This window comes from Moschus berezovskii, chromosome 4, assembly GCF_049115385.1.
Source record: "Moschus berezovskii isolate FMDL1 chromosome 4, NW_MosBer_1.0, whole genome shotgun sequence".
In the NCBI taxonomy this organism is placed as follows: domain Eukaryota; kingdom Metazoa; phylum Chordata; class Mammalia; order Artiodactyla; family Moschidae; genus Moschus; species Moschus berezovskii.
In genome coordinates, this window is record NC_142463.1 from 104,314,483 (window position 1) to 104,330,749 (window position 16,267).

Below are 16,267 nucleotides of genomic sequence, written 5' to 3' on the forward strand. Positions count from 1 at the left end.
CCTCCGTTCTATTATTGGTTCATCTTTGTGCAATACTACACAGTCTGTAGCTTTATAACAAACTTTGATTGATATCTATAGGGCAAGTCCCTCCCACTGTGTTCTTTTTCAAGAGTGTCTTGACTATTTGCTTCATGATCAGACACAAGTTTGTACAGATTCTTTTAAGCATTGAAAATACAACACCCATGTAGTTGCAGTCATTTTCTGAATACTTATTACAGCGACTTTCCAGTTTTGAAGTTGGCCATGCTGTCCACATCACTCATGAGCATCAAGCACTTGTGTGGGGCTGGCTGGAAGTGCAATGTGCTGTAAGTGGAAAAAAACACCCGATCTCAAAGACTTAGCATGAAAAAAAGAATTCAATATCTCTCACTAATAATTTTTGTTTTGATTACATGTTGATATGATCTTTCAGATATATTGGGTTAAATGAATATATTACCAACATTAATTTCACCTATCTCATTTTACTTTTTCTTAATGTGACTACTAAAAACTGTGAAATTGTATATGTGGCTTGTCTTATCAGCTCACACTGTATTTCTATTGGACAACATGGGGGGAACTGACCAGTGACCCCCAAAGATATCCAGGTTCTTCTCTGGAACCTGTGACTGTTACCTCACATGGCAAAAGGGACTTTGCAGATGTGACTACGGATATGGACAATTATCTTTGATTACCTAGATTATCTTGGATTATATGCAATTACAAAGGTCCTCAAAGGAGGCAGAGTGAATATGACAACAAAAGAGAAGGAATTCAGCTATGGAAACAGAGACCAGAGTCATTCATGTGGGCAGCTCCCAGAACTGGAAGAAACAAAGATTCTCTCCTGGGCCCTTTAGAAGCCTTGCTCATACCTTGAATTTAGCTCTGTAAGACTCTAGCTTCCAGACTTCTGGCCTCTGGAACTGTAAGAGAATAGAGTTTCTATTATTTCAAGTTGCTAAATTTGTGGTAATTTGTAACAGCAGTCATAAGAAACTAATACAGACAGCATGCTTCTAAAATTATTTTTAATTTTAATATTATACCCACCATATATTCAATAAAAATTTTCAAGTTTTCATAGCACACATCAGTTATTAGGAAAAACTAGTATTCATGCATGCAGAATCCCATGGACAGAGGAGCCTGGCAGGCTACAGTCCATAGAGTAGCCATCACAAAGAGTCAGACACGACTGAAGGCACTTAGCATGCACGCAGACTACAGTACCAAAGATGTAAGGATAGAACATCATTCTGAGAGGGAGCTCCAAGACCAGTGTATAGTTATGTGTAAGAGACAATTCTACTGAAGAACAGTATATGCAGAAGAAAATATTCAGAACTCAATCAGAAAATGGGCAAGAGATCTGAACAGACATTTCAGGTAGGAAGATACAAAAATTGTTAATAAGCATATGAGAAGATGCTCAACATCACTAGTGATTCAGTTCAGTTCAGTTCAGTTCAGTCGCTCAGTCGTGTCTGACTCTTTGCGACCCCATGAATCACAGCATGCCAGGCCTCCCTGTCCATCACCAACTCCCGGAGTTCACTCAAACTCATGTCCACAGAGTCGGTGATGCCATCCAGCCATCTCATTCTCTGTCGTCCCCTTCTCCTCCTGCCCCCAACCTTTCCCAGCATCAGAGTCTTTTCCAGTGAGTCAACTCGTCGCATGAGTTGTCCCTAGTGATTAGGGACATGCAAATCAAAGCCACAATAAGGTACGATTTCACAGCCACTTAAATGGCTGTAATTAAAGACAGAGGGACTTGGACAGTGGTAAAATGGTAGAGACTCCAAGCTTCCACTGCAGGGGAGTGGGAGGCGGGAACTGGTCAAGGAACTAAGATTCCACACGCTACATGATGTGGCCAAAAAAAAAAAAAAAATTCTAAAGATGTATCCTTGCCTGTCTCTTTTGATTGGTCTCAACCTTTTTAGGGCAATCTTGCCCATTTGCCGTTGATTCTAACTCTCCTTCAGTGGAACTGGCTTGTGAACTGCAGGATTCTGTCTTAGATACTGGAGGGAAAGAAGGTGCCCCTAAGCCATAGAGTCTTTGGGATTTTCTATGCACATGGGCTTCCTGGTGGCTCAGCGGTAAAGAATCCACCTGCAACACAGGAGTCGCAGAAGACACAGTTTCGATCCCTGGGTGGGGAAGACCCCCTGGAGGTGGGCTTGACAATGTACTCCAGTATTCTTGCCTGGAGAATTCCATGGACAGAGGAGCCTGGTAGGCTACAGTCCATAGAGTCGCAAAGAGTTGGACAAGATTGAAGTGATTTAGCATGCAGGCACATGCACACAATCACATCCACAATGAGTGTCAGTAGTTTTATTTCTTCCTTCTAATCCTTTTGCCCTTTATTTCTTTTTTACTCCCCTGGATAGACATTAAAGGAACATTGATGGTAAGTGGAGGAAGGGGGCATCCTAACCTTGTGTAGTTCCTGATTGTGGCCATAGCCTCCAAGATGGCCCCAGCTACACTTGCCTGCTGGTGTTCACACCCTTGTTTAATCCTCCTCTCAAAAAAGTATTTTAAATGATCACTGTGTCTAGTTAACATTTGTCACCATACATAGTTACATTTTTTCCCCTGTTACATCCCCATGTCTTACTTTGTGACTGGAGCCTTATTTTGTATCCTTTTCTTTTCTTTTCTAAGCACGCACCTATTACCTAGGGTACCTATTGTTCTTATTTATGCTGTTTTATACCCTTGGGTTGTATCTGTGTGCTGGACATTGTTTTTGAGAAATTATTTATAGAAACTTCTTGAGGCTCAAGATTATGTTATCTCTACAAAGAGGACTTATCTTGCTGGCTCTTGGGGGCGCTAGCAAATCTGGAGCTGTTCAACCCTGCAATCTTTGCCCAGCCCTGAGGCTGCCAGCACTGCAGAGCTGCCTTTTCTAAGATGAAAACCCCAAGGTTTTTCAGCCTAGGAAAGGTTTCACTTCACTCACCATCCTTTCATCATCTCAATTCAGTAATTCTTCAAATCGTGTTATTTCTCTGATGCTTTTAAGGTGAATTTTTTAAAACCTTTTATTTTACATTGAAGTGTATTTGGGTAACAATGTTGTGCTCATTGACTTTTAAAGTTTTGAGCATGAGGATTTGTTTGAATTATCTAGGCTTCTATATCCAGAATTGGTGGTCCCGTTGATCCTCATTTGAGGGATCCGATAAGTAGCAATATCTCCAGAGAAGGTAGGGGCCTCACTGCTAGAAGATGAGTCATAACTGGGCTTGGTCAATTATGGTAACCCCCTAGGCCTGAGGTGGCATTATGACTCACTTTTGAGGAAAAAAATAAAGACATAAGAGGAAAACGCCTAAGAACTTGTGGATGAATTTTTGCGCCCTTTTGAAAGAGCACTGATTGGGACCCAGAGCCCCTTCTCTTCTTTGTGCTTTGGGATGATGCCATGGAAGGAAGTCACACTTGAGTCTCTGGCACTCCTCTTATGACTGAGGGAAAAGCCAAGAAAATTGCAGAAGTATCAACTCATGGTTTTTTGTATTGTTGAGCCACTTAAAAAATCCTGGAACCCTTTGCTTTCAACCTTCTTAAATATTCCTGTGGTTTCACTGTTAGTCAGGTTTTCTGTTATGTGCAGTTCGATGTGTTCCTAACTGACATATTATCCTTTAAGATTCAGCTTTAGGGACTTCCTTGGTGGTCCAGTGGGAAGATCCCCTAGAGAGGAAATAGCAACCCACTCCAGTATTTTTGACTGGAAAATCCCATGGACAGAAGAGCCTGGCAGGCTACAGTCCATGGAGTCACAAAGAGTTGGACATGACTGAGCGAATGAGCACACACTGGTAGTCCAGTGGTTAAGAATCTGCCTTGCAATGCAGGGGACACAGGTTCGATTCCTGGTCACAGAACTAAAATCCCATATGCTGCTGAGCACGAGTGCTCTAACTACTGAGCCCACCCCACAACTAGAGAGTCTGTTCGCCTTGATGAAAGATCTCATGTGTCTCAACTATGACCCGACCCAGCCAAATAAATAAATATTTTAAAAAACCCTCAGCCTTAAATGTCACTTCCTCAGGAGGCCTTTCTGAAACCTCCAACACATTCAATAATAGTCCACTTTCCCTTCAGTGCCCCTCATCATATTTCTAATTCTCTGTTGAATGACAGTCTCTCTCTGGGCTGTAAGCACTTGAGAACAGAGGCCTTAACAGGTATCCTAGAATCCAGCCCAGTGCCAAACATGGTAGCTTCTTATAAATGATTAACTTTCGAATAGACAAATACAGGCGTCAAGAGCATAAATGGAAGAACAAACTGGATGAAAACCCTGGAGGATGTGAATTTAAATTTGTGTATCTACAAACAGATGGAAACTCTTAAAGCTCAGAGAATCGTTACAGAAGGGTTGGATGATCATCGTGAGAACTGGGTGTGAGTGTTTATGTGGTACAAGTGAGAGTTGCCAAGTAGTGTTAAAGACCCAGCTGGGATTAGAGACCGTAAATGTGCATTGGCATAAGTCGGCAGAATTTTGAGATTTCTGCAGCAGTGTTCAGCTGTCTGGGTGTGGGAAAGAAGTTGGGTAACCGGACTAATCCAAAGATGGGGCTCTCAGGACAGGCTGCTTTCTGCTGTGTTCTCTGGTAAAGGAAGTAAAGGTAGATGTGAATTTTTATTTAGACTCTCTCAGTAGATTAAACCTTGTAGAACTCAAAGGCTTGCCTTTTCACTCCGGGCTTGGAGACATCCCCTGACTGAAGCAGGCACAACAGAGGTCTGCCCCTGTCACCCACTTGCCTCGGAAGGCTTGTGAAGGGGATCTGTGAATTTCCTAAAGCGTGTGTGTGGGTGTGTGTATGCATGCTGCGGGCATGTGTGGCTGCTTGTGCACTTTTCTGGAGTAAGTGTCTATCACTTCCACCAGATTCTCAGAAGTGTCTGTGATCCAGAAAGGCAAGAACCGCTGACTTGGGGTTATAGCTCCTAACCAAGGACCACCGTGTGGATATACTCTGTCAATCAGGGCTTGACTGATGGCTAATCACACCCCTGCTTATTCACAAGAGGTGGCCTGGGACAACGGTAGACTTGCAGGACAGAAGCCTGGGCTATGTTACTTAGTATCTCAGTTTTCAATCAAATGGGAATGATGATCGCAGTTCCTTATCTCAGAAGGCTGTTGCAAAGATTAAATGAGTTAGTATATGTAAGTGCTTAGGACCATGCCTGGCACTTAGTAGGAGCTCATTTCTATTATACCTAGAAGGGCTTCTCCAGTGGCACAATGTTAAAGAATCTGTCTGCCAATACAGGAGACACAAGAGATGTGGGTTCGATCCCTGGGTTGGGAAGATCCCCTGGAGTAGAAAATGGCAACCTACTCCTGTATTCTTGCTTGGAAAATTCCAAGAACAGAGGAACCTGGTGGGCTACAGACCATGGGGTCACCAAGAGTTGGACACGACTGAGCACACCACACAACACAGCACAGTTTAGCCGAACCCACATTCAAGACAAAGAGGTTCAAGCAGGAGGCATCGTTTGTGGGAGCATATTTGCTACCAATCTTGTGCTAATCTAAGCATTCTCTTCTCTCCGATACTTACTGTGTAATCCGGGGCAAGTTCCTTAACCACTCTGTGCCTCAACTGTCTTATCTGTGGTGGTGATAATAATAGTAACTTACTACCTCATAAGATTGTTGTAGGCGTTCTATGTGAGCTCAAAGCGTGGTTCCAACTCACTAAATGCTGACAAAATCCCATGGATGGAGGAGCCTGGTAGGCTGCAGTCCGTGGGGTCGCTAAGGGTCGGACACGACTGAGCAACTTCACTTTCACTTTGCACTTTCACACATTGCAGAAGGAAATGGCAACCCACTCCAGTGTTCTTGCCTGGAGAATCCCAGGGACGGGGGAGCCGGTGGGCTTCCATCTAAGGGGTCACACAGAGTCGGACACGACTAAAGTGACTTAGCAGCAGCAGCAGCAAGTATATTCTGGGGAAGCAAATGGCAACCCACTCCAATATTCTTGCCTGGAAAATGCCATGGACAGAGGAGTTTGGAGGGCTACTGTCCATGGGGTCACAAAAGAGTCAGACACAACTAAGTAACTAAGCAACTACAACAAAAAGGTATCTTCATGCTCCTCATTTTGCTGAGAGAGGCTCTATGCAATTGGCTCCCACAGCCTTCCCTCCCACTGAAATCTTCACAACACACAAAGCACCTCACACATACCTGTCGGACTCACAGTGGCTCATCGAGGTGAAGACTTGAGACCCAAAGAGAAAGGACTAACCCTAAGGCCTCTCTACCCACTCCTTTCCTCATGGCATCCCTTCCCTCCCTGGTTTCCATCTACAACAATCCCACTTGGGAAATCCCACACTGGCCACAAAGCCTTTCTAGTTCCCCTAATCAGAACCCCTGGTCAGAACCAGTCGCGTGACACGTGCACAATTCTGCAAGGGCTGCACAGCTCACCTCCCCACCAGGCCCCAGACTCCCAGGGAACAGTCTGGTCCACCTACTCCTTCTACTGTATCCATCACCATTCTCTGGACAGAGAGTGCCTGCTCTGGAGAGCTGCTGAGTATTCCATCAAGGAGACGGAATACTTGATGATTCTATTATTCCTAGGTGTTTAAGGGAAGGGAGGAAGAGACACTAAGAGGTTGATCCGCCCTGTAGACTAAGAGACTGTGCACGAAAACAGACAGTGGTCAGATCCTGTGGAAAAACAGAACTCACCCACAACCTTCTGCAACCTGCCCAGGAAACCACCCCCTTATCGACAGTAAACCACCCAGGAAATCTATAAATCAGATTTGCAGGAAGTCAGACTGTCTCTAATATCCAGGAAGCTAAACAATAGCTTCTATAACAATTGGCTCAGAAAACCCAGGACTTGATTAATCACTGTCAGCTTCTCTTATTTTGGTCCCCAGTTCCAACATGGGATCAATCATGGAAAGTCAAATATGTACCCCTGACCAGACATATGTGTGCGTGCTAAGTAGCTTTAGCTGTGTCTGGACTCTGTGTGACACTATGGACTGTAGCCCGCCAAGCTTCTCTGTCCATGGGATTCTCGAGGCAAGAATACTGGAATGGGTTGCCATCCCCTCCTCCAGGGCATCTTCCCAACCCAGGGATCGAACCTATGTCTTTTCCACCTCCTGCATTGGCAGGTAGGTTCTTTACCAGTAGCACCACCTGGGAAGCCCAACCAATTATATAAGATGCTCTATATCTAGTGAGCCTAGCTACAAGCTTCATGCCAACAGTCTCAGTCAGGCACACCTGAAACTTGCCCTTTTTTTTCACCATTAAATTTTCCCATCCCTCTGACTGCCTTTGAGTCTCTCCTAAATGCAAGTGACCTTGAGTGACCCTCTTGCTCTAGCAAGGACAGATTAAATAGCCTGCCTGTGCTTTTCTCGTTTGGTTGGTTATTTCCACAAGACCCAAGAATGAAAGTGCACAGAGCAGAGGCCCAGACCTCTGTCAGTTCCCCGGTTTCCCCTGGGGTGGAGCTCTGAACCCTCAAACAGCAGAGTTGCTGGCTGATCCACTGGAAATGCTGAGCAGACCTTTGGACTCCACTGAGAGAGAGCTGGGGAGGCCAAATTGACTCAGATTAAATCCCCCAGGCATAAAATCACAAAAGAGTTTTTGTTAGATGCTTATTGGGAGGGAGACGCTCCAAAGATCTGGTGAAAGGGAAGGACAGCTGGGAGTAAAGCAATGAGGGAAAGGCAGGCGTCTTGCCTAGAACTGGAGCAGGGATTGCCTGCAGCTGCCTGGGTGGGATGGAGATTTGAGTCAAGATTCTTATCTAACCTCCACCAAAATTCTTTATCTAACACACAGATATTACTGAGTGTGTAGTACGTTCAGGGCACTGTTGTGACCGGCAAAGCCACTGACCTCATGGAGCTCACACCCTAGTGGGGAAAGACAGACGTAAGTGACCAAATTATACATACATAATCTCAGAAGTGGTAATGTTGCAGAACAGGGGACCTCTTCCAGGACCCCGGGCTCTTGTCTAACATTTGGAAAACAATTGTCTGAGGACACATGTGCTGACAAAACAAGAGACTTTATTGGGAAGGGGCACCTTGGTCGGGGGCCTTCCCTGGTGGCTCAGTGGTAAAGAATCTGCCTGCCAGTGCAAGAGATGTGGGTTTTATCCCCTGGTCGGGAAGATCCCCTGGAGAAGAAATGGCAACCCACTCCAGTATTCTTGCCTGGGAAATCCCACGGACAGAGGAGCCTGGTCGACTACAGTCCATGGGTCACAAAAGAGCTGGAGACGACTTAGTGACTAAACAACAGTTAAGAACCAGAATGGAGAGCAGCAGGTAAGTCCCAGGAGGGCTGCCCCATCGCGCAGCGCAGTCTTGGGCTTCATGGTGAGAGGGGCAGTTTCTGGGGTGTCTCTGGTGAGTCACTCTGACTCAGGGTCCTCCGTGGTGGTGCGCAAACTCAGTCAAGATGGAGTCCGGCCTGAAGGATTCTGGGAGGCTGGCAGGATGTATGGACTCCTCTCTCTCCTCTTGATTGACTTTCCTCAGTTCTTCTGGTTGGTGGCAGCTTGCTTGTCCCTCATTCCTCACCAGGTCCTCCGGCTGCAAGGTTAACTCATACAAGTGGTTACTGGGGCAGTGTCTGGCCGGGGCAGGCGGTTCCAGTCAGCGGTTCCCCTAACAGTTAGAGCCTTGAGGAAGACAGGATGTTGGAAGTATCCAATAGGATGCTGAGGGCGAGAGCAGAGTATGTGGAAGTGTGGTTGGGGAAGGTCTCTCTGAGGAATGACATTTGAGCTGACGCCAGAAGGAACCAGAAATGGCAGGGAAGTTGTTTCTCCCTGGAAACAACAGGGGAAACAACTCAAGCAAAGACCCTGAGGTAGGACTGGCTTTGACACACTCAACATGGAACAGAAAGAAGGCGGGTGTGCCCAGAGCAGCTTGAGGGGAAGGTAATGCAGATGAGACCAGAAATGAAGGGAGGGCTTTCGACGTCACGCAAAGAGTTTAGGTTTTATTTTATTTTAAATATAATATATATTTAAATCTGCTTCCCAGGTGGCTCAGGTGATAAAGAATCTGCCTGCAATGTGGGAGACCTGGATTCGATCCCTGGGTTGGGAAGATCCCCTGCAGGAGGGTATGGCAACCCACTCCAGTATTCTTGCCTGGAGAATCTCCATGAACAAAGGAGCCTGGCAAGCTACAGTCCATGGGGTCACAAAGAGTCAGACATGACTGAGAGACTAAGCACGGCACAGCACATATTTAAATTTAATATATATTTAAAATTTAAATATAATAGGAAGCATTAAATGATTTGCCCGCCTTGCCATTTTGTCAAAGCCTTAGGAGAGCTTCCTTGTTGAGATATTGTCCAGATTCTGGCAGTCGGGGGATGTAGGTGGGGGGATGGCATTGAGGAGATAGGATGTGGCTCTGACCCAGTTGCTTTAAGTCACAGCCAGACTCCCTTGTTCAAGAGGACAAAATAGACCACAGAGACTGTGTAATCCCCTGAAGCTGTATACTAATTTTGTACACGTGTGTACTCTGCTTTAGGGACGAACTCAGACTTTGTCAGATTCTCAGAGGTGTCTCTGTAACCAGAAAAAGATAGGAAAGGGAGCTATTGACTTGTATCTTGCACTTGCGAGCTTCATCTTAGTAAGGACCCACAGACTTGGCCAAGGTTGAGGGAGGGGAATACGGAGGAAGATGCTTTTTACTGTGCACCATGCACTTTACCTATTTTTAAATTTTTTTGATTGAAGTATAATCGACTTAAAACTTTGTATCAGTTTCAGGTGGACAATATAGTGATTCAGTATTTTTGTACATTACAAATGGTCACCACTGCTTTACCTATTTTTAAAAATCCACTTCAGGGTAAAGGACTGAAGCTGGAGAAGAATGGACAAGGTATGGAGGAAAGTACAGAAGTTTTTTTTGTGGGTCAGGGCAGGACAGTGAGGTGCCCACTGGATCTAACTTGCCACCCCACCCCTAACCTGTGCTCACAGCCCTCAACTCTGAAGACCTTGTCCCAAACAGGTGGGTCTGGGCAGAAGGGCTTGGCTGCCCAGCGAGCACCCACTGCACTGCTCTGTGAGAGTGGCCACAATAGATCCCCTGCAACTCAGGACCTGCTGAGGACCTGAAGCCACTCAGGAACTGCCACTGTCCTACGCCTGAGCCCCAGGCTCCTTAAATCCTGCAACTTCACTTCTGATAGTTCCAGAAGCTGGGGCCTCTGGAGCCAGGTACACCGCAGACCCCAACTGGCGCTCTGGACTCAGATCCGAATGCATCTGTCAACGGTTTTTATGAGAGGTACATTCCCAACATCTTGATTGATAATTTTGCTTGGAGTAAAAGTTCTCTTGCTCTGCCTGGCATCCAGGCCCAGCCCTAGCCAGGCAAATGAAGGCTGAGATGGGAATGTTTTCTCTAATTATCTCCAGAATCTTGTGATTTGTCTCCCCACAGATAGGTCTGGTCCGACCTTCAGACCCACCTTTTGTCAGAGATCAGTGAGTGGGCTGGGACTGGCCTCCCTAGGGTGTTCAGATCCCCAGTAATCCTGGCCCATGAGTCGGGGAGCGGAATTAGCTACTGATGACAGGTCCCTGGAAGGGTGCAGAGCAGGCCACAGCCTCCCCATCCCCACTCAGGGAAGATATCAGGGTGGCTTTGTGCAGGCCAATTAAACCACCAAGCTGCTCTCCTGCTGGGGAAAAATTCAGAACTTTCAGTACCTTCCTCCTGTGGCCACCTCTGTGGTGTCTTCCCAGACACTTATACTTGTATAGCCGAAGAGAATTTTACCCCTCAATCCTCTGAGTGGTAAATCTTCGGGATTTTTAATTCAGAGTCCCAAAATAAATAAAAATACCATACAATGTTTACTTACTTACTCTGTTCAGTTAAAGTTTGTGTTCTGTGTGCATCATGTGTTCATCATGTGTGCATCATGTGTTCATCATGTGTGCATGTGTCCATTTAAACCTGCACAAAGCAGAGCCCTGAGGTGGTGACATAGTCATGTCCCCCTGTCACACTGCCAGTTGGTCAAGGAGCCGAGATGTGAACCCAGGCAGCCTGAGGACACTGTGCCTGTATAGTTGCATCAATAAAAATACAGTGAGTCACAGAAGGGCCCCACAGTCTTGCCTCAAATGGGATGCATTCGGGACCTAGAGAACAAACACCCATATCCTGACTGTTGCTCAAGGGCCCAGAGCACGCAGTGTGGTGCCTGCCGCCAGCCTGGAGTCAGCGGTCCTGAGCTGCTGTTTCTTCTGTGAAATAAGGGGCCGGCCGGCACTTCTCTGAAGCTCCCTGCTCGGAAAGGCTGCACGTTTCTTCCCAGAAAAGTGTGAGCTCCTCCTGCAGGGATACTGGCTCTGAAAACCACAACCTGGCCGCCAACACTTTTCCTTGCGCCAGCAGCTCGGAAAGGTGCCAGGAAGGTGTGGGCCAGGAATGGGGAGACCTGGGTTCTAGCTCCAGTTCTGTCTCCCAAGTCAAGCACTTGGCATCACCTCCTGCCTCAGTGTTTTAATCTGATAAATGGGAGGGCTGTCCATCAGTCCACCTCCACTTTATAATGTTTGGGGAGAAGATCAAATGAGATGATGAATCTAAAAAGCTCTTGGAGGGAATTCCCTGATGGTCCAGGTGTTAGGACTCTGTGCTTCCACTGCAGGGAGCATGATTTCGATCCCTGGTGGGGGAAATAAGATCCTGCAAGCCACATGATGCTGCCAAAAAAGAATGAATAAAGAAAAAATTTTTAAATGAATTTTTTTATTATCCCCCTCGGAGACCAGAGGTTCTATGCAGAGTGAAGAATTGGGACCAAGGTGGTTCTCTTACCTGCTGCGTCCTGGTGTTCCTAGATGAGGACAGGGCCTGAAGTGAGAGAATGGCAGGTGGAGTCGGGTATAACCGCCTCTCCTCACCCTTCACCATAGTCACCCTCTCTGCCAGGCCGCCCCTCCTGTGGCACCTGCCCCGCCCTGTGGCGGGAGGGTCAGGGGACAGCTAGACAGAGGACTGAACCATCTTCCGAGGACTAAGGGGACGAGAAGACACAGGGACTCAGAAACAGGGATTTTCTTTCTGATACTGACCCTGGATTGACTATCAGGGCTTCAGAGGGAAGCTCAGGGAGCCAAACCCTCAAATGATCACTCTCACATTAAACAACGTGACTGAACACCTACCCTGGAGAACAATGAGGCCCCAACTGCAAAAGGTGGATGCTCTGCAGGTGAGTCTCAGTCCCCTGGGCACGAAGGGGGCCAGCAGAGCCGGGGGACTGTGTGGCCTGTCCTGGAACAGGGACTGAATGGGGATGAAGTGGGAGCAGTGGCAGAAGCCAGACTAGAGAAGCTGGGGAGCCAGGCTGCAGTGCTGGACTGAACGTGAGGCCACAGAACAGGAACCAATATGCTTCTCAACCCGGGAAGACCTTAGAGCCCCGGAAGCCCCACTGGGGTGGTGGGACAGCCGGAGTCCAGGCGCACCTGTGTGTCTGCAGGAGGGCGGCCCTGGCCCTGGCGCACGCAGCGAGCTCATTACTTCCTCCTTCAACCTGTGCCTCCCTGTAGCAAGCCTCTGCCCTCTCACTTCTGAGGTCAGGTCCTTGGTTTGTACATTCTTTCCTCTTGTTCTGGAAGAAGACGCCCAATGCACTGATTTCTTTCCATCACCCTTGGTCACTCTTGAGTTAGCTTACTCAGATTTTTTTTTTTTTTTTGGCTGTGCTATGCGACTTGTGGATCTTAGTTTCCTGACCAGGGATCAAACCTGGGCCCTTGGCAGTGAAAGTGTGGAGTCCTAACCACTGAACCACCAAGGAGTTACCCCGGAAATTTTCCCTTCTCAGTTGGTGTTCCCAGTTCGCTTGGGCCGGTGGCTCAGTGGACACTTCTAAGTATTTTGCTAAGTTTCTCTTCTTAACACACAGCACACAAGCAGCAACTGAACTTTTATCACGTGGTCTTCAGTGCCAAGCCCTGAAGGGGAGACCAAGAAGAGTCAGGCAAGGCCCTAGTCTGGGAATTTAACAAATTGTATTTATAACAAATTTATAAATACATCTAAATCATCATTATAAAATTATAAATCTAAATGATACATCAGTTAGACTGTAAATTCCCTAGATGATATAAACTGATAGTGTAATGTGCAGCCCGCCTACTGTCTCACCTGCATGAACTGCTGGGGTGTGGTGCTGGATGCAGCCGTAGGAGGAAAGGCCATGTCAGACCAGCACCTGCTTTTGGAAGAGGTGGCATCTGAGTGACCTTGGAGGATGAGTTGGATATGAGGGATGGGAATAAGCAGAGAAGGCATTCCATGGACGCCAGAAGCAAAGTATCACACATCTGTAAGGGTCACCGTCAATGTGCTCCGTGCAGGAGGTGAGGGGAGCTTAGACAGGTGGTGGCCCCAGAATGGATGAGGACACGTAACTCTGTGAAGGACAGGAAGTCTGGGCTAGGAGGACAGACTTCACGTTCATGACATGATCCGGGAATCTAATTCTGGACTTGCCAAAAATTGCCACAATCTCTTCACCTGGAAAACAAAGGGACTGGGCAAAATGACCTCTAAAGTCCCACACTATTCTGGAATAAAGGAAAGGAGTAAAGATGTCTCTAGGATTTTGAAGATTAGTCCTAATCCTTTTTTTTTTCCTATGTAGGATCTTGGTTCCCCACACAAGGATCTAACCCACTCCCCGCCACTGCAGTGGAAGACCTGAACCTTAAGTTCCAAAGTTGTCAGTTTTAAATAAACAGGGTGGAACCATTCCTGACTCTCCCTTCCCAGTGAATTCTAGTCACAACTGCCATAGGCTCACCTGTTCTTAGTCTTGCCAGGCATCCACCGCTTCCCTCCACTGGGAGAGCATGACCCTGCTACATCACAGCGAGAGCAAGGAAGAGGAACTGGCCATTGCTCCTGGAGATTTGTCAGCTTCACCTCAGTGAATAAACATTTTGTCCATTATCAGCACAATCTTACTAGGAAGCACGTGACTGACCAATGCCTGCAGGTGAGGGTGTGAAGTCCCTAAACTGACAGATTAAGTTACCATCACCCCAGGGGAAGGGGGGCCTTAAAACAGAAATGAGGCTGTTACTAAGAAATGAAGGATGGTTCTTGCATACCCGGGTTGGAGGACTCAAGAGAGTACCTGGTTCACAGGCAAACTTCCCAAAGAGTGGTTTAGACCGGCTAGCCTCGCCTGTGGGTATTCGTAAAACCTCTGTGGGGACCAGACATCTGTATTTTAATATCCCCACAGGCAATTGTCAGACACACCTAAGGGTGAGACCCCCGGGCCTAGAGAGCTTCCAGGGCCAGGGCTTTGGGCCAAGAAACGAGAGGGACAGAGGTGGTCCTGGGAGGTGAGAGGCTCACTCATAGATTGAGCTGTGGCGTGGAAGGTTCCAAGTTCAGAGGAGATGGATGGGAGTGGGCATTTCAGACAAGGAGGCACAGAAGCCCTGGTTGGAGGCTTGGCCTGTTTGGGGTGGTGAAGCCAGAGGGGCTTTGAATGCCATGCCAAGAGCTGGACTAGATCCTGAAGCTGCAGGACAGGGAAGCTTTGAGCAGAGAAGGGAGACCCTTTCCAGCAGCAGGAGCCAATGTGGCCCCTGCTTGTCCATACAGGACCCTCAAGGTCTCTGAGATGGGCCTGGGCCTGTGGTCAGAGGCAAGTCTGCCCTCCCTCCTACCTCGACTGTGTTTCCTTCACGGCAAGCCCTGACTCTTCCATTTCTGACTTCAAGTCCTTGGTATGTACGAAATTCTTGACTCTCCTTTGGCTGCCCTGCCCGTCTCTCTGGCCGCAGTTTTGAGTTTTGTACCCTGATTCCTACCCTTTTATGTCTGCCTTTCTTAGGCCTTCAGCACACTCTGTCAAAATTAATTTGACACCAAGCTGGCTTTCTCTAGAGAGTCTGGGAAACTTCTAAGCACGAGAGCAAGATTCATGTGGGAAGAATTACCATGGCCCTTTCCTTAGGGCAGTCCTGAGATTAGAATCCTCTATCTCCAGTGACAAGCCACTAAAGAAAGAAGTAATTTATCAAGGCTCAGGTGGTAGAAATAACTTCTCAAATTCTGGATGGCATAGTCCAGCACATCACCTGATTTCCTGGCTCTGTTGTTACTTTGAAGGGACGCCCTCTTCAAACGACAAACAGACTCTCATCACCTCCAGAGCCTGCCTCTCTGTACACCTTTGCTCTGCTTGGAGAAGTTCTTCATTTACTTCTGGAATCAGGTGAGGGGTTAGACATTGGGTCCAATTATTACATGGACCTTTATTCCCTCTGTAGGAGCCTTTTTGGGGCGGGAAGATGGGTTTCTGCCACCTTCCTTTCTTGGGACAAAATACACTGTTTCCTGCTCTTAATTCACATCTGCAGTTGATCTTGGAATTGGTCATAGTTCTATGTGTGGCCAGTACATTAAGTGCAATTCCAGACTCCAGAACAAAACAATCAGTTTCTCTGTTTTCTCAAAATGCTTAGAGGCCTCAACCCTCACCCCGCCTCCCCCAAGCACTGCCCTTCTTTCTGTGATACTGGGATGATGTCTTCCCAGTGCATTTTTGCCTTCAGCAGCTGCTGGATCTGTGCCAGCCCATCTCACCTTCTGGTCCAGGAACCGCAAGGCACAAGGAGCCTGCCAAGCTGGGAAGACATCACAGAACTCCATCCTGGTCGCCCATCTGCTGCCAGATTTCTTAGTAAAGAAGATAGTTTCTGCCCAGACAGCAACATAATCTTTCCCAAAGTCTCTGGCACAGAGGCTGGGCCACCGTTGTCAACCTGCTGTGAGAACACATTTAATATATGCTGTGTCACTGGTGAATCCTTGCTGAATCCCGCTGGGCTCTGAGAGAGCACAGAACGCCAGCATCGCAAAGGGGCAGGTCTAATTCTTCACACAGTGCAATTTTGATTCACATCAACTAAAATACAATTTAAAACGTATCATTAATCATAATGCTGGCTGACTTTTCTATATGACTCTGCAGGTTCTTACTGTTTGTTTATTTATGGCTGCACTGGGTCTTCTTGGCTGCACGCGGGCTTTCTCTAGTTGCGGTGAGCGGGGGTCTACTCTTCATTGCCGTGCTTGGGCTTCTCATTGCGGTGGCTTCTCTAGTCGTGGGGCACAGGCTCTGGGGCGAGTGGGCTTC